Below are 22,461 nucleotides of genomic sequence, written 5' to 3'. Positions count from 1 at the left end.
TAAAAACTGTCACATCTTACCAAATTGCTACATTGGTGTATTGAGTAAAACTAACATTGAGGAATATTAAACACCAACACTGTCGGCAGGGGAGCATTTTTCATGATCATAGATCACGCCTCTTTTTTTGTGTTTGTTTTCCCATTTTATACACGGAACGCAGAATAGGCGATATGTTGTAGAATAGAAGAGAACGTTGGATGTCCACAACTCAAGCTAAACATGTAGTTTTTAGTCATGCCTAAATTTCAATCTGCTTTATCACGTCACTGTAAAATGGACACGGTTGCAATGTCTTTCTTTATAAATGTTTGAGAAAAAAAGATATTAGAAATGATGAAAGGAAGGTTCTGCTTCTTTTATAAACTGTTTTTTTTTCCCCAGAGACACAAAGTAAGAGCCCGGATAGCTCAGTCGGTAGAGTATCAGACTTTTAATCTGAGGGTCCAGTGTTCAAGTCCCTGTTCGGGCGTTGTTTTTGTTTGATTTATACTTTGTTAAAATGTAGAGTTTTCAAAACCATGTGCAGCATATACAAGTTGATCATTTTAATCACTAGTCCTTCTAGTAAACATGGACTTGTTCCTGTCAAATCACTGTTTCTTAATACCACTTGGTACAGGCAAAGTTTCCAGCTAAGTATGTTTACTGTACATTTCTTTTCAAATGGAATTTGTGAAACAGGCACATCATTCCAAGATTCAGCAATTTTTTATGGCGTTAAGTTAGCATTGATGAATTTTAAACATTACATCTTGAGTCGAACAGATATGTTTCTTACCTTATGTTTCTAAGTAAACATAGGTAAAGCCAATGTTTCAAGCAAATTGCTTTTGCTATCCTTTCATTTTAGAATGTAATTTATAAAAACTGTCACATCATACCAAATTGCTACATTGGTGTATTGAGTAAAACTAACATTGAGGAATATTAAACACCAACACTGTCGGCAGGGGAGCATTTTTCCTGATCATAGATCACGCCTCTTTTTTTGTGTTTGTTTTCCCATTTTATACACGGAGCCCAGAATAGGCGATATGTTGTAGAATAGAAGAGAACGTTGGATGTCCACAACTCAAGCTAAACATGTAGTTTTTAGTCATGCCTAAATTTCAATCTGCTTTATCACGTCACTGTAAAATGGACACGGATGCAATGTCTTTCTTTATAAATGTTTGAGAAAAAAAGATATTAGAAATGATGAAAGGAAGGTTCTGCTTCTTTTATAAACTGTTTTTTATTCCCAGAGGCACAAAATAAGAGCCTGGATAGATCAGTCGGTAGAGCATCAGACTTTTAATCTGAGGGTCCAGGGTTCAAGTCCCTGTTCGGGCGTTGTTTTTGTTTGATTTATACTTTGTTAAAATGTAGAGTTTTCAAAACCATGTGCAGCATATACAAGTTGATCATTTTAATCGCTGATCATTTTAATCACTAGTCCTTCTAGTAAACATGGACTTGTTCCTGTCAAATCACTGTTTCTTAATACCACTTGGTACAGGCAAAGTTTCCAGCTAAGTATGTTTACTGTACATTTCTTTTCAAATGGAATTTGTGAAACAGGCACATCATTCCAAGATTCAGCAATTTTTTATGGCGTTAAGTTAGCATTGATGAATTTTAAACATTACACCTTGAGTCGAACAGATATGTTTCTTACCTTATGTTTCTAAGTAAACATAGGTAAAGCCAATGTTTCAAGCAAATTGCTTTTGCTATCCTTTCATTTTAGAATGTAATTTATAAAAACTGTCACATCATACCAAATTGCTACATTGGTGTATTGAGTAAAACTAACATTGAGGAATATTAAACACCAACACTGTCGGCAGGGGAGCATTTTTCATGATCATAGATCACGCCTCTTTTTTTGTGTTTGTTTTCCCATTTTATACACGGAACGCAGAATAGGCGATATGTTGTAGAATAGAAGAGAACGTTGGATGTCCACAACTCAAGCTAAACATGTAGTTTTTAGTCATGCCTAAATTTCAATCTGCTTTATCACGTCACTGTAAAATGGACACGGTTGCAATGTCTTTCTTTATAAATGTTTGAGAAAAAAAGATATTAGAAATGATGAAAGGAAGGTTCTGCTTCTTTTATAAACTGTTTTTTTTTCCCCAGAGACACAAAGTAAGAGCCCGGATAGCTCAGTCGGTAGAGTATCAGACTTTTAATCTGAGGGTCCAGTGTTCAAGTCCCTGTTCGGGCGTTGTTTTTGTTTGATTTATACTTTGTTAAAATGTAGAGTTTTCAAAACCATGTGCAGCATATACAAGTTGATCATTTTAATCACTAGTCCTTCTAGTAAACATGGACTTGTTCCTGTCAAATCACTGTTTCTTAATACCACTTGGTACAGGCAAAGTTTCCAGCTAAGTATGTTTACTGTACATTTCTTTTCAAATGGAATTTGTGAAACAGGCACATCATTCCAAGATTCAGCAATTTTTTATGGCGTTAAGTTAGCATTGATGAATTTTAAACATTACACCTTGAGTCGAACAGATATGTTTCTTACCTTATGTTTCTAAGTAAACATAGGTAAAGCCAATGTTTCAAGCAAATTGCTTTTGCTATCCTTTCATTTTAGAATGTAATTTATAAAAACTGTCACATCATACCAAATTGCTACATTGGTGTATTGAGTAAAACTAACATTGATGAATATTAAACACCAACACTGTCGGCAGGGGAGCATTTTTCCTGATCATAGATCACGCCTCTTTTTTTGTGTTTGTTTTCCCATTTTATACACGGAGCCCAGAATAGGCGATATGTTGTAGAATAGAAGAGAACGTTGGATGTCCACAACTCAAGCTAAACATGTAGTTTTTAGTCATGCCTAAATATGAATCTGCTTTATGACGTCACTGTAAAATGGACACGGATGCAATGTCTTTCTTTATAAATGTTTGAGAAAAAAAGATATTAGAAATGATGAAAGGAAGGTTCTGCTTCTTTTATAAACTGTTTTTTATTCCCAGAGGCACAAAATAAGAGCCCGGATAGCTCAGTCGGTAGAGCATCAGACTTTTAATCTGAGGGTCCAGGGTTCAAGTCCCTGTTCGGGCGATGTTTTTGTTTGATTTATACTTTGTTAAAATGTAGAGTTTTCAAAACCATGTGCAGCATATACAAGTTGATCATTTTAATCGCTGATCATTTTAATCACTAGTCCTTCTAGTAAACATGGACTTGTTCCTGTCAAATCACTGTTTCTTAATACCACTTGGTACAGGCAAAGTTTCCAGCTAAGTATGTTTACTGTACATTTCTTTTCAAATGGAATTTGTGAAACAGGCACATCATTCCAAGATTCAGCAATTTTTTATGGCGTTAAGTTAGCATTGATGAATTTTAAACATTACACCTTGAGTCGAACAGATATGTTTCTTACCTTATGTTTCTAAGTAAACATAGGTAAAGCCAATGTTTCAAGCAAATTGCTTTTGCTATCCTTTCATTTTAGAATGTAATTTATAAAAACTGTCACATCATACAATATTGCTACATTGGTGTATTGAGTAAAACTAACATTGAGGAATATTAAACACCAACACTGTCGGCAGGGGAGCATTTTTCCTGATCATAGATCACGCCTCTTTTTTTGTGTTTGTTTTCCCATTTTATACACGGAACGCAGAATAGGCGATATGTTGTAGAATAGAAGAGAACGTTGGATGTCCACAACTCAAGCTAAACATGTAGTTTTTAGTCATGCCTAAATATGAATCTGCTTTATGACGTCACTGTAAAATGGACACTGTTGCAATGTCTTTCTTTATAAATGTTTGAGAAAAAAAGATATTAGAAATGATGAAAGGAAGGTTCTGCTTCTTTCATAAACTGTTTTTTTTTTCCCCAGAGACACAAAGTAAGAGCCCGGATAGCTCAGTCGGTAGAGCATCAGACTTTTAATCTGAGGGTCCAGGGTTCAAGTCCCTGTTCGGGCGTTGTTTTTGTTTGATTTATACTTTGTTAAAATGTAGAGTTTTCAAAACCATGTGCAGCATATACAAGTTGATCATTTTAATCGCTGATCATTTTAATCACTAGTCCTTCTAGTAAACATGGACTTGTTCCTGTCAAATCACTGTTCTTAATACCACTTGGTACAGGCAAAGTTTCCAGCTAAGTATGTTTACTGTACATTTCTTTTCAAATGGAATTTGTGAAACAGGCACATCATTCCAGGATTCAGCAATTGTTTATGGCGTTAAGTTAGCATTGATGAATTTTAAACATTACACCTTGAGTCGAACAGATATGTTTCTTACCTTATGTTTCTAAGTAAACATAGGTAAAGCCAATGTTTCAAGCAAATTGCTTTTGCTATCCTTTCATTTTAGAATGTAATTTATAAAAACTGTCACATCATACAATATTGCTACATTGGTGTATTGAGTAAAACTAACATTGAGGAATATTAAACACCAACACTGTCGGCAGGGGAGTATTTTTCCTGATCATAGATCACGCCTCTTTTTTTGTGTTTGTTTTCCCATTTTATACACGGAGCCCAGAATAGGCGATATGTTGTAGAATAGAAGAGAACGTTGGATGTCCACAACTCAAGCTAAACATGTAGTTTTTAGTCATGTCTAAATTTCAATCTGCTTTATCACGTCACTGTAAAATGGACACGGTTGCAATGTCTTTCTTTATAAATGTTTGAGAAAAAAAGATATTAGAAATGATGAAAGGAAGGTTCTGCTTCTTTCATAAACTGTTTTTTTTTTCCCCAGAGACACAAAGTAAGAGCCCGGATAGCTCAGTCGGTAGAGCATCAGACTTTTAATCTGAGGGTCCAGGGTTCAAGTCCCTGTTCGGGCGTTGTTTTTGTTTGATTTATACTTTGTTAAAATGTAGAGTTTTCAAAACCATGTGCAGCATATACAAGTTGATCATTTTAATCGCTGATCATTTTAATCACTAGTCCTTCTAGTAAACATGGACTTGTTCCTGTCAAATCACTGTTTCTTAATACCACTTGGTACAGGCAAAGTTTCCAGCTAAGTATGTTTACTGTACATTTCTTTTCAAATGGAATATGTGAAACAGGCACATCATTCCAAGATTCAGCAATTGTTTATGGCGTTAAGTTAGCATTGATGAATTTTAAACATTACACCTTGAGTCGAACAGATATGTTTCTTACCTTATGTTTCTAAGTAAACATAGGTAAAGCCAATGTTTCAAGCAAATTGCTTTTGCTATCCTTTCATTTTAGAATGTAATTTATAAAAACTGTCACATCATACAATATTGCTACATTGGTGTATTGAGTAAAACTAACATTGAGGAATATTAAACACCAACACTGTCGGCAGGGGAGTATTTTTCCTGATCATAGATCACGCCTCTTTTTTTGTGTTTGTTTTCCCATTTTATTCACAGAACGCAGAATAGGCGATATGTTGTAGAATAGAAGAGAACGTTGGATGTCCACAACTCAAGCTAAACATGTAGTTTTTAGTCATGCCTAAATTTCAATCTGCTTTATCACGTCACTGTAAAATGGACACTGTTGCAATGTCTTTCTTTATAAATGTTTGAGAAAAAAAGATATTAGAAATGATGAAAGGAAGGTTCTGCTTCTTTTATAAACTGTTTTTTTTTCCCCCCAGAGGCACAAAGTAAGAGCCCGGATAGCTCAGTCGGTAGAGCATCAGACTTTTAATCTGAGGGTCCAGGGTTCAAGTCCCTGTTCGGGCGTTGTTTATGTTTGATTTATACTTTGTTAAAATGTAGAGTTTTCAAAACCATGTGCAGCATATACAAGTTGATCATTTTAATCGCTGATCATTTTAATCACTAGTCCTTCTAGTAAACATGGACTTGTTCCTGTCAAATCACTGTTTCTTAATACCACTTGGTACAGGCAAAGTTTCCAGCTAAGTATGTTTACTGTACATTTCTTTTCAAATGGAATTTGTGAAACCGGCACATCATTCCAAGATTCAGCAATTTTTTATGGCGTTAAGTTAGCATTGATGAATTTTAAACATTACACCTTGAGTCGAACAGATATGTTTCTTACCTTATGTTTCTAAGTAAACATAGGTAAAGCCAATGTATCAAGCAAATTGCTTTTGCTATCCTTTCATTTTAGAATGTAATTTATAAAAACTGTCACATCATACCAAATTGCTACATTGGTGTATTGAGTAAAACTAACATTGAGGAATATTAAACACCAACACTGTCGGCAGGGGAGCATTTTTCCTGATCATAGATCACGCCTCTTTTTTTGTGTTTGTTTTCCCATTTTATACACGGAACCCAGAATAGGCGATATGTTGTAGAATAGAAGAGAACGTTGGATGTCCATAACTCAAGCTAAACATGTAGTTTTTAGTCATGCCTAAATTTGAATCTGCTTTATCACGTCACTGTAAAATGGACACGGTTGCAATGTCTTTCTTTATAAATGTTTGAGAAAAAAAGATATTAGAAATGATGAAAGGAAGGTTCTGCTTCTTTCATAAACTGTTTTTTTTTTCCCCAGAGACACAAAGTAAGAGCCCGGATAGCTCAGTCGGTAGAGCATCAGACTTTTAATCTGAGGGTCCAGGGTTCAAGTCCCTGTTCGGGCGTTGTTTTTGTTTGATTTATACTTTGTTAAAATGTAGAGTTTTCAAAACCATGTGCAGCATATACAAGTTGATCATTTTAATCACTGATCATTTTAATCACTAGTCCTTCTAGTAAACATGGACTTGTTCCTGTCAAATCACTGTTTCTTAATACCACTTGGTACAGGCAAAGTTTCCAGCTAAGTATGTTTACTGTACATTTCTTTTCAAATGGAATTTGTGAAACAGGCACATCATTCCAAGATTCAGCAATTTTTTATGGCGTTAAGTTAGCATTGATGAATTTTAAACATTACACCTTGAGTTGAACAGATATGTTTCATACCTTATGTTTCTAAGTAAACATAGGTAAAGCCAATGTTTCAAGCAAATTGCTTTTGCTATCCTTTCATTTTAGAATGTAATTTATAAAAACTGTCACATCATACAATATTGCTACATTGGTGTATTGAGTAAAACTAACATTGAGGAATATTAAACACCAACACTGTCGGCAGGGGAGCATTTTTCCTGATCATAGATCACGCCTCTTTTTTGTGTTTGTTTTCCCATTTTATACACGGAACCCAGAATAGGCGATATGTTGTAGAATAGAAGAGAACGTTGGATGTCCACAACTCAAGCTAAACATGTAGTTTTTAGTCATGCCTAAATATGAATCTGCTTTATCACGTCACTGTAAAATGGACACGGTTGCAATGTCTTTCTTTATAAATGTTTGAGAAAAAAAGATATTAGAAATGATGAAAGGAAGGTTCTGCTTCTTTCATAAACTGTTTTTTTTTTCCCCAGAGACACAAAATAAGAGCCCGGATAGCTCAGTCGGTAGAGCATCAGACTTTTAATCTGAGGGTCCAGGGTTCAAGTCCCTGTTCGGGCGTTGTTTTTGTTTGATTTATACTTTGTTAAAATGTAGAGTTTTCAAAACCATGTGCAGCATATACAAGTTGATCATTTTAATCGCTGATCATTTTAATCACTAGTCCTTCTAGTAAACATGGACTTGTTCCTGTCAAATCACTGTTTCTTAATACCACTTGGTACAGGCAAAGTTTCCAGCTAAGTATGTTTACTGTACATTTCTTTTCAAATGGAATTTGTGAAACAGGCACATCATTCCAAGATTCAGCAATTTTTTATGGCGTTAAGTTAGCATTGATGAATTTTAAACATTACACCTTGAGTCGAACAGATATGTTTCTTACCTTATGTTTCTAAGTAAACATAGGTAAAGCCAATGTTTCAAGCAAATTGCTTTTGCTATCCTTTCATTTTAGAATGTAATTTATAAAAACTGTCACATCATACAATATTGCTACATTGGTGTATTGAGTAAAACTAACATTGATGAATATTAAACACCAACACTGTCGGCAGGGGAACATTTTTCCTGATCATAGATCACGCCTCTTTTTTTGTGTTTGTTTTCCCATTTTATTCACGGAACGCAGAATAGGCGATATGTTGTAGAATAGAAGAGAACGTTGGATGTCCACAACTCAAGCTAAACATGTAGTTTTTAGTCATGCCTAAATTTCAATCTGCTTTATCACGTCACTGTAAAATGGACACTGTTGCAATGTCTTTCTTTATAAATGTTTGAGAAAAAAAGATATTAGAAATGATGAAAGGAAGGTTCTTCTTCTTTTATAAACTGTTTTTTTATTCCCAGAGGCACAAAGTAAGAGCCCGGATAGCTCAGTCGGTAGAGCATCAGACTCTGAGGGTACAGGGTTCAAGTCCCTGTTCGGGCGTTGTTTTGTTTGATTTATATTTTGTTAAAATGTAGAGTTTTCAAAACCATGTGCAGCATATACAAGTTGATCATTTTAATCGCTGATCATTTTAATCACTAGTCCTTCTAGTAAACTTGGACTTGTTCCTGTCAAATCACTGATGAAAATTATGAAAGGAAGGTTCTGCTTCTTTTATAAACTGTTTTTTTTTCCCCAGAGTCACAAAATAAGAGCCCGGATAGCTCAGTCGGTAGAGCATCAGACTTTTAATCTGAGGGTCCAGGGTTCAAGTCCCTGTTCGGGCGATTTTTTTGTTTGATTTATACTTTGTTAAAATGTAGAGTTTTCAAAACCATGTGCAGCATATACAAGTTGATCATTTTAATCGCTGATCATTTTAATCACTAGTCCTTCTAGTAAACATGGACTTGTTCCTGTCAAATCACTGTTTCTTAATACCACTTGGTACAGGCAAAGTTTCCAGCTAAGTATGTTTACTGTACATTTCTTTTCAAATGGAATTTGTGAAACAGGCACATCATTCCAAGATTCAGCAATTGTTTATGGCGTTAAGTTAGCATTGATGAATTTTAAACATTACACCTTGAGTCGAACAGATATGTTTCTTACCTTATGTTTCTAAGTAAACATAGGTAAAGCCAATGTTTCAAGCAAATTGCTTTTGCTATCCTTTCATTTTAGAATGTAATTTATAAAAACTGTCACATCATACAATATTGCTACATTGGTGTATTGAGTAAAACTAACATTGATGAATATTAAACACCAACACTGTCGGCAGGGGAGCATTTTTCATGATCATAGATCACGCCTCTTTTTGTGTGTTTGTTTTCCCATTTTATTCACGGAACGCAGAATAGGCGATATGTTGTAGAATAGAAGAGAACGTTGGATGTCCACAACTCAAGCTAAACATGTAGTTTTTAGTCATGCCTAAATTTGAATCTGCTTTATCACGTCACTGTAAAATGAACACTGTTGCAATGTCTTTCTTTATAAATGTTTGAGAAAAAAAGATATTAGAAATGATGAAAGGAAGGTTCTTCTTCTTTTATAAACTGGTTTTTTTTCCCCCAGAAGCACAAAGTAAGAGCCCGGATAGCTCAGTCGGTAGAGCATCAGACTTTTAATCTGAGGGTCCAGGGTTCAAGTCCCTGTTCGGGCGTTGTTTATGTTTGATTTATACTTTGTTAAAATGTAGAGTTTTCAAAACCATGTGCAGCATATACAAGTTGATCATTTTAATAGCTGATCATTTTAATCACTAGTCCTTCTAGTAAACATGGACTTGTTCCTGTAAAATCACTGATTCTTAATACCACTTGGTACAGGCAAAGTTTCCAGCTAAGTATGTTTACTGTACATTTCTTTTCAAATGGAATTTGTGAAACAGGCACATCATTCCAAGATTCAGCAATTTTTTATGGCGTTAAGTTAGCATTGATGAATTTTAAACATTACACCTTGAGTCGAACAGATATGTTTCTTACCTTATGTTTCTAAGTAAACATAGGTAAAGCCAATGTTTCAAGCAAATTGCTTTTGCTATCCTTTCATTTTAGAATGTAATTTATAAAAACTGTCACATCATACAATATTGCTACATTGGTGTATTGAGTAAAACTAACATTGATGAATATTAAACACCAACACTGTCGGCAGGGGAGCATTTTTCATGATCATAGATCACGCCTCTTTTTGTGTGTTTGTTTTCCCATTTTATTCACGGAACGCAGAATAGGCGATATGTTGTAGAATAGAAGAGAACGTTGGATGTCCACAACTCAAGCTAAACATGTAGTTTTTAGTCATGCCTAAATTTGAATCTGCTTTATCACGTCACTGTAAAATGGACACTGTCGCAATGTCTTTCTTTATAAATGTTTGAGAAAAAAAGATATTAGAAATGATGAAAGGAAGGTTCTGCTTCTTTTATAAACTGTTTTTTTTTTCCCCAGAGTCACAAAGTAAGAGCCTGGATAGCTCAGTCGGTAGAGCATCAGACTTTTAATCTGAGGGTCCAGGGTTCAAGTCCCTGTTCGGGCGATTTTTTTGTTTGATTTATACTTTGTTAAAATGTAGAGTTTTCAAAACCATGTGCAGCATATACAAGTTGATCATTTTAATCGCTGATCATTTTAATCACTAGTCCTTCTAGTAAACATGGACTTGTTCCTGTCAAATCACTGATTCTTAATACCACTTGGTACAGGCAAAGTTTCCAGCTAAGTATGTTTACTGTACATTTCTTTTCAAATGGAATTTGTGAAACAGGCACATCATTCCAAGATTCAGCAATTGTTTATGGCGTTAAGTTAGCATTGATGAATTTTAAACATTACACCTTGAGTCGAACAGATATGTTTCTTACCTTATGTTTCTAAGTAAACATAGGTAAAGCCAATGTTTCAAGCAAATTGCTTTTGCTATCCTTTCATTTTAGAATGTAATTTATAAAAACTGTCACATCATACAATATTGCTACATTGGTGTATTGAGTAAAACTAACATTGATGAATATTAAACACCAACACTGTCGGCAGGGGAGCATTTTTCCTGATCATAGATCACGCCTCTTTTTTTGAGTTTGTTTTCCCATTTTATTCACAGAACGCAGAATAGGCGATATGTTGTAGAATAGAAGAGAACGTTGGATGTCCACAACTCAAGCTAAACATGTAGTTTTTAGTCATGCCTAAATATGAATCTGCTTTATAACGTCACTGTAAAATGGACACTGTCGCAATGTCTTTCTTTATAAATGTTTGAGAAAAAAAGATATTAGAAATGATGAAAGGAAGGTTCTGCTTCTTTTATAAACTGTTTTTTTTTTCCCCAGAGTCACAAAGTAAGAGCCTGGATAGCTCAGTCGGTAGAGCATCAGACTTTTAATCTGAGGGTCCAGGGTTCAAGTCCCTGTTCGGGCGATTTTTTTGTTTGATTTATACTTTGTTAAAATGTAGAGTTTTCAAAACCATGTGCAGCATATACAATTTGATCATTTTAATCGCTGATCATTTTAATCACTAGTCCTTCTAGTAAACATGGACTTGTTCCTGTCAAATCACTGATTCTTAATACCACTTGGTACAGGCAAAGTTTCCAGCTAAGTATGTTTACTGTACATTTCTTTTCAAATGGAATTTGTGAAACAGGCACATCATTCCAAGATTCAGCAATTGTTTATGGCGTTAAGTTAGCATTGATGAATTTTAAACATTACACCTTGAGTCGAACAGATATGTTTCTTACCTTATGTTTCTAAGTAAACATAGGTAAAGCCAATGTTTCAAGCAAATTGCTTTTGCTATCCTTTCATTTTAGAATGTAATTTATAAAAACTGTCACATCATACAATATTGCTACATTGGTGTATTGAGTAAAACTAACATTGATGAATATTAAACACCAACACTGTCGGCAGGGGAGCATTTTTCCTGATCATAGATCACGCCTCTTTTTTTCTGTTTGTTTTCCCATTTTATTCACGGAACGCAGAATAGGCGATATGTTGTAGAATAGAAGAGAACGTTGGATGTCCACAACTCAAGCTAAACATGTAGTTTCTAGTCATGCCTAAATTTCAATCTGCTTTATCACGTCACTGTAAAATGGACACTGTTGCAATGTCTTTCTTTATAAAAGTTTGAGAAAAAAAGATAATAGAAATGATGAAAGGAAGGTTCTGCTTCTTTTATAAACTGTTTTTTTTTCCCCCAGAGGCACAAAGTAAGAGCCCGGATAGCTCAGTCGGTAGAGCATCAGACTTTTAATCTGAGGGTCCAGGGTTCAAGTCCCTGTTCGGGCGATGTTTATGTTTGATTTATACTTTGTTAAAATGTAGAGCTTTCAAAACCATGTGCAGCATATACAAGTTGATCATTTTAATAGCTGATCATTTTAATCACTAGTCCTTCTAGTAAACATGGACTTGTTCCTGTCAAATCACTGTTTCTTAATACCACTTGGTACAGGCAAAGTTTCCAGCTAAGTATGTTTACTGTACATTTCTTTTCAAATGGAATTTGTGAAACAGGCACATCATTCCAAGATTCAGCAATTTTTTATGGCGTTAAGTTAGCATTGATGAATTTTAAACATTACACCTTGAGTCGAACAGATATGTTTCTTACCTTATGTTTCTAAGTAAACATAGGTAAAGCCAATGTTTCAAGCAAATTGCTTTTGCTATCCTTTCATTTTAGAATGTAATTTATAAAAACTGTCACATCATACAATATTGCTACATTGGTGTATTGAGTAAAACTAACATTGATGAATATTAAACACCAACACTGTCGGCAGGGGAGCATTTTTCCTGATCATAGATCACGCCTCTTTTTTTGTGTTTGTTTTCCCATTTTATACACGGAGCCCAGAATAGGCGATATGTTGTAGAATAGAAGAGAACGTTGGATGTCCACAACTCAAGCTAAACATGTAGTTTTTAGTCATGCCTAAATTTCAATCTGCTTTATCACGTCACTGTAAAATGGACACGGATGCAATGTCTTTCTTTATAAATGTTTGAGAAAAAAAGATATTAGAAATGATGAAAGGAAGGTTCTGCTTCTTTTATAAACTGTTTTTTATTCCCAGAGGCACAAAATAAGAGCCCGGATAGCTCAGTCGGTAGAGCATCAGACTTTTAATCTGAGGGTCCAGGGTTCAAGTCCCTGTTCGGGCGATGTTTTTGTTTGATTTATACTTTGTTAAAATGTAGAGTTTTCAAAACCATGTGCAGCATATACAAGTTGATCATTTTAATCGCTGATCATTTTAATCACTAGTCCTTCTAGTAAACATGGACTTGTTCCTGTCAAATCACTGTTTCTTAATACCACTTGGTACAGGCAAAGTTTCCAGCTAAGTATGTTTACTGTACATTTCTTTTCAAATGGAATTTGTGAAACAGGCACATCATTCCAAGATTCAGCAATTTTTTATGGCGTTAAGTTAGCATTGATGAATTTTAAACATTACACCTTGAGTCGAACAGATATGTTTCTTACCTTATGTTTCTAAGTAAACATAGGTAAAGCCAATGTTTCAAGCAAATTGCTTTTGCTATCCTTTCATTTTAGAATGTAATTTATAAAAACTGTCACATCATACAATATTGCTACATTGGTGTATTGAGTAAAACTAACATTGAGGAATATTAAACACCAACACTGTCGGCAGGGGAGCATTTTTCCTGATCATAGATCACGCCTCTTTTTTTGTGTTTGTTTTTCCATTTTATACACGGAACCCAGAATAGGCGATATGTTGTAGAATAGAAGAGAACGTTGGATGTCCACAACTCAAGCTAAACATGTAGTTTTTAGTCATGCCTAAATTTCAATCTGCTTTATCACGTCACTGTAAAATGGACACTGTTGCAATGTCTTTCTTTATAAATGTTTGAGAAAAAAAGATATTAGAAATGATGAAAGGAAGGTTCTTCTTCTTTTATAAACTGTTTTTTTATTCCCAGAGGCACAAAGTAAGAGCCCGGATAGCTCAGTCGGTAGAGCATCAGACTCTGAGGGTACAGGGTTCAAGTCCCTGTTCGGGCGTTGTTTTGTTTGATTTATATTTTGTTAAAATGTAGAGTTTTCAAAACCATGTGCAGCATATACAAGTTGATCATTTTAATCGCTGATCATTTTAATCACTAGTCCTTCTAGTAAACTTGGACTTGTTCCTGTCAAATCACTGATGAAAATTATGAAAGGAAGGTTCTGCTTCTTTTATAAACTGTTTTTTTTTCCCCAGAGTCACAAAATAAGAGCCCGGATAGCTCAGTCGGTAGAGCATCAGACTTTTAATCTGAGGGTCCAGGGTTCAAGTCCCTGTTCGGGCGATTTTTTTGTTTGATTTATACTTTGTTAAAATGTAGAGTTTTCAAAACCATGTGCAGCATATACAAGTTGATCATTTTAATCGCTGATCATTTTAATCACTAGTCCTTCTAGTAAACATGGACTTGTTCCTGTCAAATCACTGTTTCTTAATACCACTTGGTACAGGCAAAGTTTCCAGCTAAGTATGTTTACTGTACATTTCTTTTCAAATGGAATTTGTGAAACAGGCACATCATTCCAAGATTCAGCAATTGTTTATGGCGTTAAGTTAGCATTGATGAATTTTAAACATTACACCTTGAGTCGAACAGATATGTTTCTTACCTTATGTTTCTAAGTAAACATAGGTAAAGCCAATGTTTCAAGCAAATTGCTTTTGCTATCCTTTCATTTTAGAATGTAATTTATAAAAACTGTCACATCATACAATATTGCTACATTGGTGTATTGAGTAAAACTAACATTGATGAATATTAAACACCAACACTGTCGGCAGGGGAGCATTTTTCATGATCATAGATCACGCCTCTTTTTGTGTGTTTGTTTTCCCATTTTATTCACGGAACGCAGAATAGGCGATATGTTGTAGAATAGAAGAGAACGTTGGATGTCCACAACTCAAGCTAAACATGTAGTTTTTAGTCATGCCTAAATTTGAATCTGCTTTATCACGTCACTGTAAAATGAACACTGTTGCAATGTCTTTCTTTATAAATGTTTGAGAAAAAAAGATATTAGAAATGATGAAAGGAAGGTTCTTCTTCTTTTATAAACTGGTTTTTTTTCCCCCAGGAGCACAAAGTAAGAGCCCGGATAGCTCAGTCGGTAGAGCATCAGACTTTTAATCTGAGGGTCCAGGGTTCAAGTCCCTGTTCGGGCGTTGTTTATGTTTGATTTATACTTTGTTAAAATGTAGAGTTTTCAAAACCATGTGCAGCATATACAAGTTGATCATTTTAATAGCTGATCATTTTAATCACTAGTCCTTCTAGTAAACATGGACTTGTTCCTGTAAAATCACTGATTCTTAATACCACTTGGTACAGGCAAAGTTTCCAGCTAAGTATGTTTACTGTACATTTCTTTTCAAATGGAATTTGTGAAACAGGCACATCATTCCAAGATTCAGCAATTTTTTATGGCGTTAAGTTAGCATTGATGAATTTTAAACATTACACCTTGAGTCGAACAGATATGTTTCTTACCTTATGTTTCTAAGTAAACATAGGTAAAGCCAATGTTTCAAGCAAATTGCTTTTGCTATCCTTTCATTTTAGAATGTAATTTATAAAAACTGTCACATCATACAATATTGCTACATTGGTGTATTGAGTAAAACTAACATTGATGAATATTAAACACCAACACTGTCGGCAGGGGAGCATTTTTCATGATCATAGATCACGCCTCTTTTTGTGTGTTTGTTTTCCCATTTTATTCACGGAACGCAGAATAGGCGATATGTTGTAGAATAGAAGAGAACGTTGGATGTCCACAACTCAAGCTAAACATGTAGTTTTTAGTCATGCCTAAATTTGAATCTGCTTTATCACGTCACTGTAAAATGGACACTGTCGCAATGTCTTTCTTTATAAATGTTTGAGAAAAAAAGATATTAGAAATGATGAAAGGAAGGTTCTGCTTCTTTTATAAACTGTTTTTTTTTTCCCCAGAGTCACAAAGTAAGAGCCTGGATAGCTCAGTCGGTAGAGCATCAGACTTTTAATCTGAGGGTCCAGGGTTCAAGTCCCTGTTCGGGCGATTTTTTTGTTTGATTTATACTTTGTTAAAATGTAGAGTTTTCAAAACCATGTGCAGCATATACAAGTTGATCATTTTAATCGCTGATCATTTTAATCACTAGTCCTTCTAGTAAACTTGGACTTGTTCCTGTCAAATCACTGATTCTTAATACCACTTGGTACAGGCAAAGTTTCCAGCTAAGTATGTTTACTGTACATTTCTTTTCAAATGGAATTTGTGAAACAGGCACATCATTCCAAGATTCAGCAATTGTTTATGGCGTTAAGTTAGCATTGATGAATTTTAAACATTACACCTTGAGTCGAACAGATATGTTTCTTACCTTATGTTTCTAAGTAAACATAGGTAAAGCCAATGTTTCAAGCAAATTGCTTTTGCTATCCTTTCATTTTAGAATGTAATTTATAAAAACTGTCACATCATACAATATTGCTACATTGGTGTATTGAGTAAAACTAACATTGATGAATATTAAACACCAACACTGTCGGCAGGGGAGCATTTTTCATGATCATAGATCACGCCTCTTTTTGTGTGTTTGTTTTCCCATTTTATTCACGGAACGCAGAATAGGCGATATGTTGTAGAATAGAAGAGAACGTTGGATGTCCACAACTCAAGCTAAACATGTAGTTTTTAGTCATGCCTAAATTTGAATCTGCTTTATCACGTCACTGTAAAATGAACACTGTTGCAATGTCTTTCTTTATAAATGTTTGAGAAAAAAAGATATTAGAAATGATGAAAGGAAGGTTCTTCTTCTTTTATAAACTGGTTTTTTTTCCCCCAGAAGCACAAAGTAAGAGCCCGGATAGCTCAGTCGGTAGAGCATCAGACTTTTAATCTGAGGGTCCAGGGTTCAAGTCCCTGTTCGGGCGTTGTTTATGTTTGATTTATACTTTGTTAAAATGTAGAGTTTTCAAAACCATGTGCAGCATATACAAGTTGATCATTTTAATAGCTGATCATTTTAATCACTAGTCCTTCTAGTAAACATGGACTTGTTCCTGTAAAATCACTGATTCTTAATACCACTTGGTACAGGCAAAGTTTCCAGCTAAGTATGTTTACTGTACATTTCTTTTCAAATGGAATTTGTGAAACAGGCACATCATTCCAAGATTCAGCAATTTTTTATGGCGTTAAGTTAGCATTGATGAATTTTAAACATTACACCTTGAGTCGAACAGATATGTTTCTTACCTTATGTTTCTAAGTAAACATAGGTAAAGCCAATGTTTCAAGCAAATTGCTTTTGCTATCCTTTCATTTTAGAATGTAATTTATAAAAACTGTCACATCATACAATATTGCTACATTGGTGTATTGAGTAAAACTAACATTGATGAATATTAAACACCAACACTGTCGGCAGGGGAGCATTTTTCATGATCATAGATCACGCCTCTTTTTGTGTGTTTGTTTTCCCATTTTATTCACGGAACGCAGAATAGGCGATATGTTGTAGAATAGAAGAGAACGTTGGATGTCCACAACTCAAGCTAAACATGTAGTTTTTAGTCATGCCTAAATTTGAATCTGCTTTATCACGTCACTGTAAAATGGACACTGTCGCAATGTCTTTCTTTATAAATGTTTGAGAAAAAAAGATATTAGAAATGATGAAAGGAAGGTTCTGCTTCTTTTATAAACTGTTTTTTTTTCCCCAGAGTCACAAAGTAAGAGCCTGGATAGCTCAGTCGGTAGAGCATCAGACTTTTAATCTGAGGGTCCAGGGTTCAAGTCCCTGTTCGGGCGATTTTTTTGTTTGATTTATACTTTGTTAAAATGTAGAGTTTTCAAAACCATGTGCAGCATATACAAGTTGATCATTTTAATCGCTGATCATTTTAATCACTAGTCCTTCTAGTAAACATGGACTTGTTCCTGTCAAATCACTGATTCTTAATACCACTTGGTACAGGCAAAGTTTCCAGCTAAGTATGTTTACTGTACATTTCTTTTCAAATGGAATTTGTGAAACAGGCACATCATTCCAAGATTCAGCAATTGTTTATGGCGTTAAGTTAGCATTGATGAATTTTAAACATTACACCTTGAGTCGAACAGATATGTTTCTTACCTTATGTTTCTAAGTAAACATAGGTAAAGCCAATGTTTCAAGCAAATTGCTTTTGCTATCCTTTCATTTTAGAATGTAATTTATAAAAACTGTCACATCATACAATATTGCTACATTGGTGTATTGAGTAAAACTAACATTGATGAATATTAAACACCAACACTGTCGGCAGGGGAGCATTTTTCCTGATCATAGATCACGCCTCTTTTTTTGAGTTTGTTTTCCCATTTTATTCACAGAACGCAGAATAGGCGATATGTTGTAGAATAGAAGAGAACGTTGGATGTCCACAACTCAAGCTAAACATGTAGTTTTTAGTCATGCCTAAATATGAATCTGCTTTATAACGTCACTGTAAAATGGACACTGTCGCAATGTCTTTCTTTATAAATGTTTGAGAAAAAAAGATATTAGAAATGATGAAAGGAAGGTTCTGCTTCTTTTATAAACTGTTTTTTTTTTCCCCAGAGTCACAAAGTAAGAGCCTGGATAGCTCAGTCGGTAGAGCATCAGACTTTTAATCTGAGGGTCCAGGGTTCAAGTCCCTGTTCGGGCGATGTTTTTGTTTGATTTATACTTTGTTAAAATGTAGAGTTTTCAAAACCATGTGCAGCATATACAATTTGATCATTTTAATCGCTGATCATTTTAATCACTAGTCCTTCTAGTAAACATGGACTTGTTCCTGTCAAATCACTGATTCTTAATACCACTTGGTACAGGCAAAGTTTCCAGCTAAGTATGTTTACTGTACATTTCTTTTCAAATGGAATTTGTGAAACAGGCACATCATTCCAAGATTCAGCAATTGTTTATGGCGTTAAGTTAGCATTGATGAATTTTAAACATTACACCTTGAGTCGAACAGATATGTTTCTTACCTTATGTTTCTAAGTAAACATAGGTAAAGCCAATGTTTCAAGCAAATTGCTTTTGCTATCCTTTCATTTTAGAATGTAATTTATAAAAACTGTCACATCATACAATATTGCTACATTGGTGTATTGAGTAAAACTAACATTGATGAATATTAAACACCAACACTGTCGGCAGGGGAGCATTTTTCCTGATCATAGATCACGCCTCTTTTTTTCTGTTTGTTTTCCCATTTTATTCACGGAACGCAGAATAGGCGATATGTTGTAGAATAGAAGAGAACGTTGGATGTCCACAACTCAAGCTAAACATGTAGTTTCTAGTCATGCCTAAATTTCAATCTGCTTTATCACGTCACTGTAAAATGGACACTGTTGCAATGTCTTTCTTTATAAAAGTTTGAGAAAAAAAGATAATAGAAATGATGAAAGGAAGGTTCTGCTTCTTTTATAAACTGTTTTTTTTTCCCCCAGAGGCACAAAGTAAGAGCCCGGATAGCTCAGTCGGTAGAGCATCAGACTTTTAATCTGAGGGTCCAGGGTTCAAGTCCCTGTTCGGGCGATGTTTATGTTTGATTTATACTTTGTTAAAATGTAGAGCTTTCAAAACCATGTGCAGCATATACAAGTTGATCATTTTAATAGCTGATCATTTTAATCACTAGTCCTTCTAGTAAACATGGACTTGTTCCTGTCAAATCACTGTTTCTTAATACCACTTGGTACAGGCAAAGTTTCCAGCTAAGTATGTTTACTGTACATTTCTTTTCAAATGGAATTTGTGAAACAGGCACATCATTCCAAGATTCAGCAATTTTTTATGGCGTTAAGTTAGCATTGATGAATTTTAAACATTACACCTTGAGTCGAACAGATATGTTTCTTACCTTATGTTTCTAAGTAAACATAGGTAAAGCCAATGTTTCAAGCAAATTGCTTTTGCTATCCTTTCATTTTAGAATGTAATTTATAAAAACTGTCACATCATACAATATTGCTACATTGGTGTATTGAGTAAAACTAACATTGATGAATATTAAACACCAACACTGTCGGCAGGGGAGCATTTTTCCTGATCATAGATCACGCCTCTTTTTTTGTGTTTGTTTTCCCATTTTATACACGGAGCCCAGAATAGGCGATATGTTGTAGAATAGAAGAGAACGTTGGATGTCCACAACTCAAGCTAAACATGTAGTTTTTAGTCATGCCTAAATTTCAATCTGCTTTATCACGTCACTGTAAAATGGACACGGATGCAATGTCTTTCTTTATAAATGTTTGAGAAAAAAAGATATTAGAAATGATGAAAGGAAGGTTCTGCTTCTTTTATAAACTGTTTTTTATTCCCAGAGGCACAAAATAAGAGCCCGGATAGCTCAGTCGGTAGAGCATCAGACTTTTAATCTGAGGGTCCAGGGTTCAAGTCCCTGTTCGGGCGATGTTTTTGTTTGATTTATACTTTGTTAAAATGTAGAGTTTTCAAAACCATGTGCAGCATATACAAGTTGATCATTTTAATCGCTGATCATTTTAATCACTAGTCCTTCTAGTAAACATGGACTTGTTCCTGTCAAATCACTGTTTCTTAATACCACTTGGTACAGGCAAAGTTTCCAGCTAAGTATGTTTACTGTACATTTCTTTTCAAATGGAATTTGTGAAACAGGCACATCATTCCAAGATTCAGCAATTTTTTATGGCGTTAAGTTAGCATTGATGAATTTTAAACATTACACCTTGAGTCGAACAGATATGTTTCTTACCTTATGTTTCTAAGTAAACATAGGTAAAGCCAATGTTTCAAGCAAATTGCTTTTGCTATCCTTTCATTTTAGAATGTAATTTATAAAAACTGTCACATCATACAATATTGCTACATTGGTGTATTGAGTAAAACTAACATTGAGGAATATTAAACACCAACACTGTCGGCAGGGGAGCATTTTTCCTGATCATAGATCACGCCTCTTTTTTTGTGTTTGTTTTTCCATTTTATACACGGAACCCAGAATAGGCGATATGTTGTAGAATAGAAGAGAACGTTGGATGTCCACAACTCAAGCTAAACATGTAGTTTTTAGTCATGCCTAAATTTCAATCTGCTTTATCACGTCACTGTAAAATGGACACTGTTGCAATGTCTTTCTTTATAAATGTTTGAGAAAAAAAGATATTAGAAATGATGAAAGGAAGGTTCTTCTTCTTTTATAAACTGTTTTTTTATTCCCAGAGGCACAAAGTAAGAGCCCGGATAGCTCAGTCGGTAGAGCATCAGACTCTGAGGGTACAGGGTTCAAGTCCCTGTTCGGGCGTTGTTTTGTTTGATTTATATTTTGTTAAAATGTAGAGTTTTCAAAACCATGTGCAGCATATACAAGTTGATCATTTTAATCGCTGATCATTTTAATCACTAGTCCTTCTAGTAAACTTGGACTTGTTCCTGTCAAATCACTGATGAAAATTATGAAAGGAAGGTTCTGCTTCTTTTATAAACTGTTTTTTTTTCCCCAGAGTCACAAAATAAGAGCCCGGATAGCTCAGTCGGTAGAGCATCAGACTTTTAATCTGAGGGTCCAGGGTTCAAGTCCCTGTTCGGGCGATTTTTTTGTTTGATTTATACTTTGTTAAAATGTAGAGTTTTCAAAACCATGTGCAGCATATACAAGTTGATCATTTTAATCGCTGATCATTTTAATCACTAGTCCTTCTAGTAAACATGGACTTGTTCCTGTCAAATCACTGTTTCTTAATACCACTTGGTACAGGCAAAGTTTCCAGCTAAGTATGTTTACTGTACATTTCTTTTCAAATGGAATTTGTGAAACAGGCACATCATTCCAAGATTCAGCAATTGTTTATGGCGTTAAGTTAGCATTGATGAATTTTAAACATTACACCTTGAGTCGAACAGATATGTTTCTTACCTTATGTTTCTAAGTAAACATAGGTAAAGCCAATGTTTCAAGCAAATTGCTTTTGCTATCCTTTCATTTTAGAATGTAATTTATAAAAACTGTCACATCATACAATATTGCTACATTGGTGTATTGAGTAAAACTAACATTGATGAATATTAAACACCAACACTGTCGGCAGGGGAGCATTTTTCATGATCATAGATCACGCCTCTTTTTGTGTGTTTGTTTTCCCATTTTATTCACGGAACGCAGAATAGGCGATATGTTGTAGAATAGAAGAGAACGTTGGATGTCCACAACTCAAGCTAAACATGTAGTTTTTAGTCATGCCTAAATTTGAATCTGCTTTATCACGTCACTGTAAAATGAACACTGTTGCAATGTCTTTCTTTATAAATGTTTGAGAAAAAAAGATATTAGAAATGATGAAAGGAAGGTTCTTCTTCTTTTATAAACTGGTTTTTTTTCCCCCAGGAGCACAAAGTAAGAGCCCGGATAGCTCAGTCGGTAGAGCATCAGACTTTTAATCTGAGGGTCCAGGGTTCAAGTCCCTGTTCGGGCGTTGTTTATGTTTGATTTATACTTTGTTAAAATGTAGAGTTTTCAAAAC

General features: G+C 34.7%; 22 non-coding genes across 22 annotated transcripts; all 22 read left to right on the top strand.

The window, feature by feature from the left end:
* The first annotated feature begins 3,005 nt into the window (after positions 1–3,005).
* On the top strand, positions 3,006–3,078 carry TRNAK-UUU (transfer RNA lysine (anticodon UUU)). The gene has a single exon. It is a non-coding gene; the product is annotated as a tRNA-Lys (tRNA).
* Positions 3,079–3,886: 808 nt separating this feature from the next.
* TRNAK-UUU (transfer RNA lysine (anticodon UUU)) lies at positions 3,887–3,959 on the top strand. The gene has a single exon. It is a non-coding gene; the product is annotated as a tRNA-Lys (tRNA).
* An 807-nt stretch (positions 3,960–4,766) lies between these two features.
* On the top strand, positions 4,767–4,839 carry TRNAK-UUU (transfer RNA lysine (anticodon UUU)). The gene has a single exon. It is a non-coding gene; the product is annotated as a tRNA-Lys (tRNA).
* An 809-nt stretch (positions 4,840–5,648) lies between these two features.
* TRNAK-UUU (transfer RNA lysine (anticodon UUU)) lies at positions 5,649–5,721 on the top strand. Its single transcript has one exon. It is a non-coding gene; the product is annotated as a tRNA-Lys (tRNA).
* An 808-nt stretch (positions 5,722–6,529) lies between these two features.
* TRNAK-UUU (transfer RNA lysine (anticodon UUU)) lies at positions 6,530–6,602 on the top strand. Its single transcript has one exon. It is a non-coding gene; the product is annotated as a tRNA-Lys (tRNA).
* Positions 6,603–7,409: 807 nt separating this feature from the next.
* On the top strand, positions 7,410–7,482 carry TRNAK-UUU (transfer RNA lysine (anticodon UUU)). Its single transcript has one exon. It is a non-coding gene; the product is annotated as a tRNA-Lys (tRNA).
* Positions 7,483–8,570: 1,088 nt separating this feature from the next.
* TRNAK-UUU (transfer RNA lysine (anticodon UUU)) lies at positions 8,571–8,643 on the top strand. The gene has a single exon. It is a non-coding gene; the product is annotated as a tRNA-Lys (tRNA).
* An 808-nt stretch (positions 8,644–9,451) lies between these two features.
* On the top strand, positions 9,452–9,524 carry TRNAK-UUU (transfer RNA lysine (anticodon UUU)). The gene has a single exon. It is a non-coding gene; the product is annotated as a tRNA-Lys (tRNA).
* Positions 9,525–10,332: 808 nt separating this feature from the next.
* On the top strand, positions 10,333–10,405 carry TRNAK-UUU (transfer RNA lysine (anticodon UUU)). The gene has a single exon. It is a non-coding gene; the product is annotated as a tRNA-Lys (tRNA).
* Positions 10,406–11,213: 808 nt separating this feature from the next.
* Positions 11,214–11,286, top strand: TRNAK-UUU (transfer RNA lysine (anticodon UUU)). The gene has a single exon. It is a non-coding gene; the product is annotated as a tRNA-Lys (tRNA).
* Positions 11,287–12,094: 808 nt separating this feature from the next.
* On the top strand, positions 12,095–12,167 carry TRNAK-UUU (transfer RNA lysine (anticodon UUU)). The gene has a single exon. It is a non-coding gene; the product is annotated as a tRNA-Lys (tRNA).
* Positions 12,168–12,973: 806 nt separating this feature from the next.
* Positions 12,974–13,046, top strand: TRNAK-UUU (transfer RNA lysine (anticodon UUU)). The gene has a single exon. It is a non-coding gene; the product is annotated as a tRNA-Lys (tRNA).
* Positions 13,047–14,134: 1,088 nt separating this feature from the next.
* On the top strand, positions 14,135–14,207 carry TRNAK-UUU (transfer RNA lysine (anticodon UUU)). The gene has a single exon. It is a non-coding gene; the product is annotated as a tRNA-Lys (tRNA).
* Positions 14,208–15,015: 808 nt separating this feature from the next.
* On the top strand, positions 15,016–15,088 carry TRNAK-UUU (transfer RNA lysine (anticodon UUU)). The gene has a single exon. It is a non-coding gene; the product is annotated as a tRNA-Lys (tRNA).
* Positions 15,089–15,896: 808 nt separating this feature from the next.
* On the top strand, positions 15,897–15,969 carry TRNAK-UUU (transfer RNA lysine (anticodon UUU)). Its single transcript has one exon. It is a non-coding gene; the product is annotated as a tRNA-Lys (tRNA).
* An 808-nt stretch (positions 15,970–16,777) lies between these two features.
* Positions 16,778–16,850, top strand: TRNAK-UUU (transfer RNA lysine (anticodon UUU)). Its single transcript has one exon. It is a non-coding gene; the product is annotated as a tRNA-Lys (tRNA).
* An 807-nt stretch (positions 16,851–17,657) lies between these two features.
* On the top strand, positions 17,658–17,730 carry TRNAK-UUU (transfer RNA lysine (anticodon UUU)). Its single transcript has one exon. It is a non-coding gene; the product is annotated as a tRNA-Lys (tRNA).
* Positions 17,731–18,538: 808 nt separating this feature from the next.
* Positions 18,539–18,611, top strand: TRNAK-UUU (transfer RNA lysine (anticodon UUU)). Its single transcript has one exon. It is a non-coding gene; the product is annotated as a tRNA-Lys (tRNA).
* Positions 18,612–19,419: 808 nt separating this feature from the next.
* TRNAK-UUU (transfer RNA lysine (anticodon UUU)) lies at positions 19,420–19,492 on the top strand. The gene has a single exon. It is a non-coding gene; the product is annotated as a tRNA-Lys (tRNA).
* Positions 19,493–20,298: 806 nt separating this feature from the next.
* TRNAK-UUU (transfer RNA lysine (anticodon UUU)) lies at positions 20,299–20,371 on the top strand. The gene has a single exon. It is a non-coding gene; the product is annotated as a tRNA-Lys (tRNA).
* Positions 20,372–21,459: 1,088 nt separating this feature from the next.
* Positions 21,460–21,532, top strand: TRNAK-UUU (transfer RNA lysine (anticodon UUU)). Its single transcript has one exon. It is a non-coding gene; the product is annotated as a tRNA-Lys (tRNA).
* Positions 21,533–22,340: 808 nt separating this feature from the next.
* TRNAK-UUU (transfer RNA lysine (anticodon UUU)) lies at positions 22,341–22,413 on the top strand. The gene has a single exon. It is a non-coding gene; the product is annotated as a tRNA-Lys (tRNA).
* Positions 22,414–22,461: the final 48 nt, after the last annotated feature.

The sequence above is a fragment of the Ascaphus truei genome, chromosome 10 (assembly GCF_040206685.1).
Source record: "Ascaphus truei isolate aAscTru1 chromosome 10, aAscTru1.hap1, whole genome shotgun sequence".
Lineage (NCBI taxonomy): Eukaryota > Metazoa > Chordata > Amphibia > Anura > Ascaphidae > Ascaphus > Ascaphus truei.
Note: the sequence above shows the minus strand (reverse complement) of the source record. Positions and strands in the feature narration are given on the sequence as shown.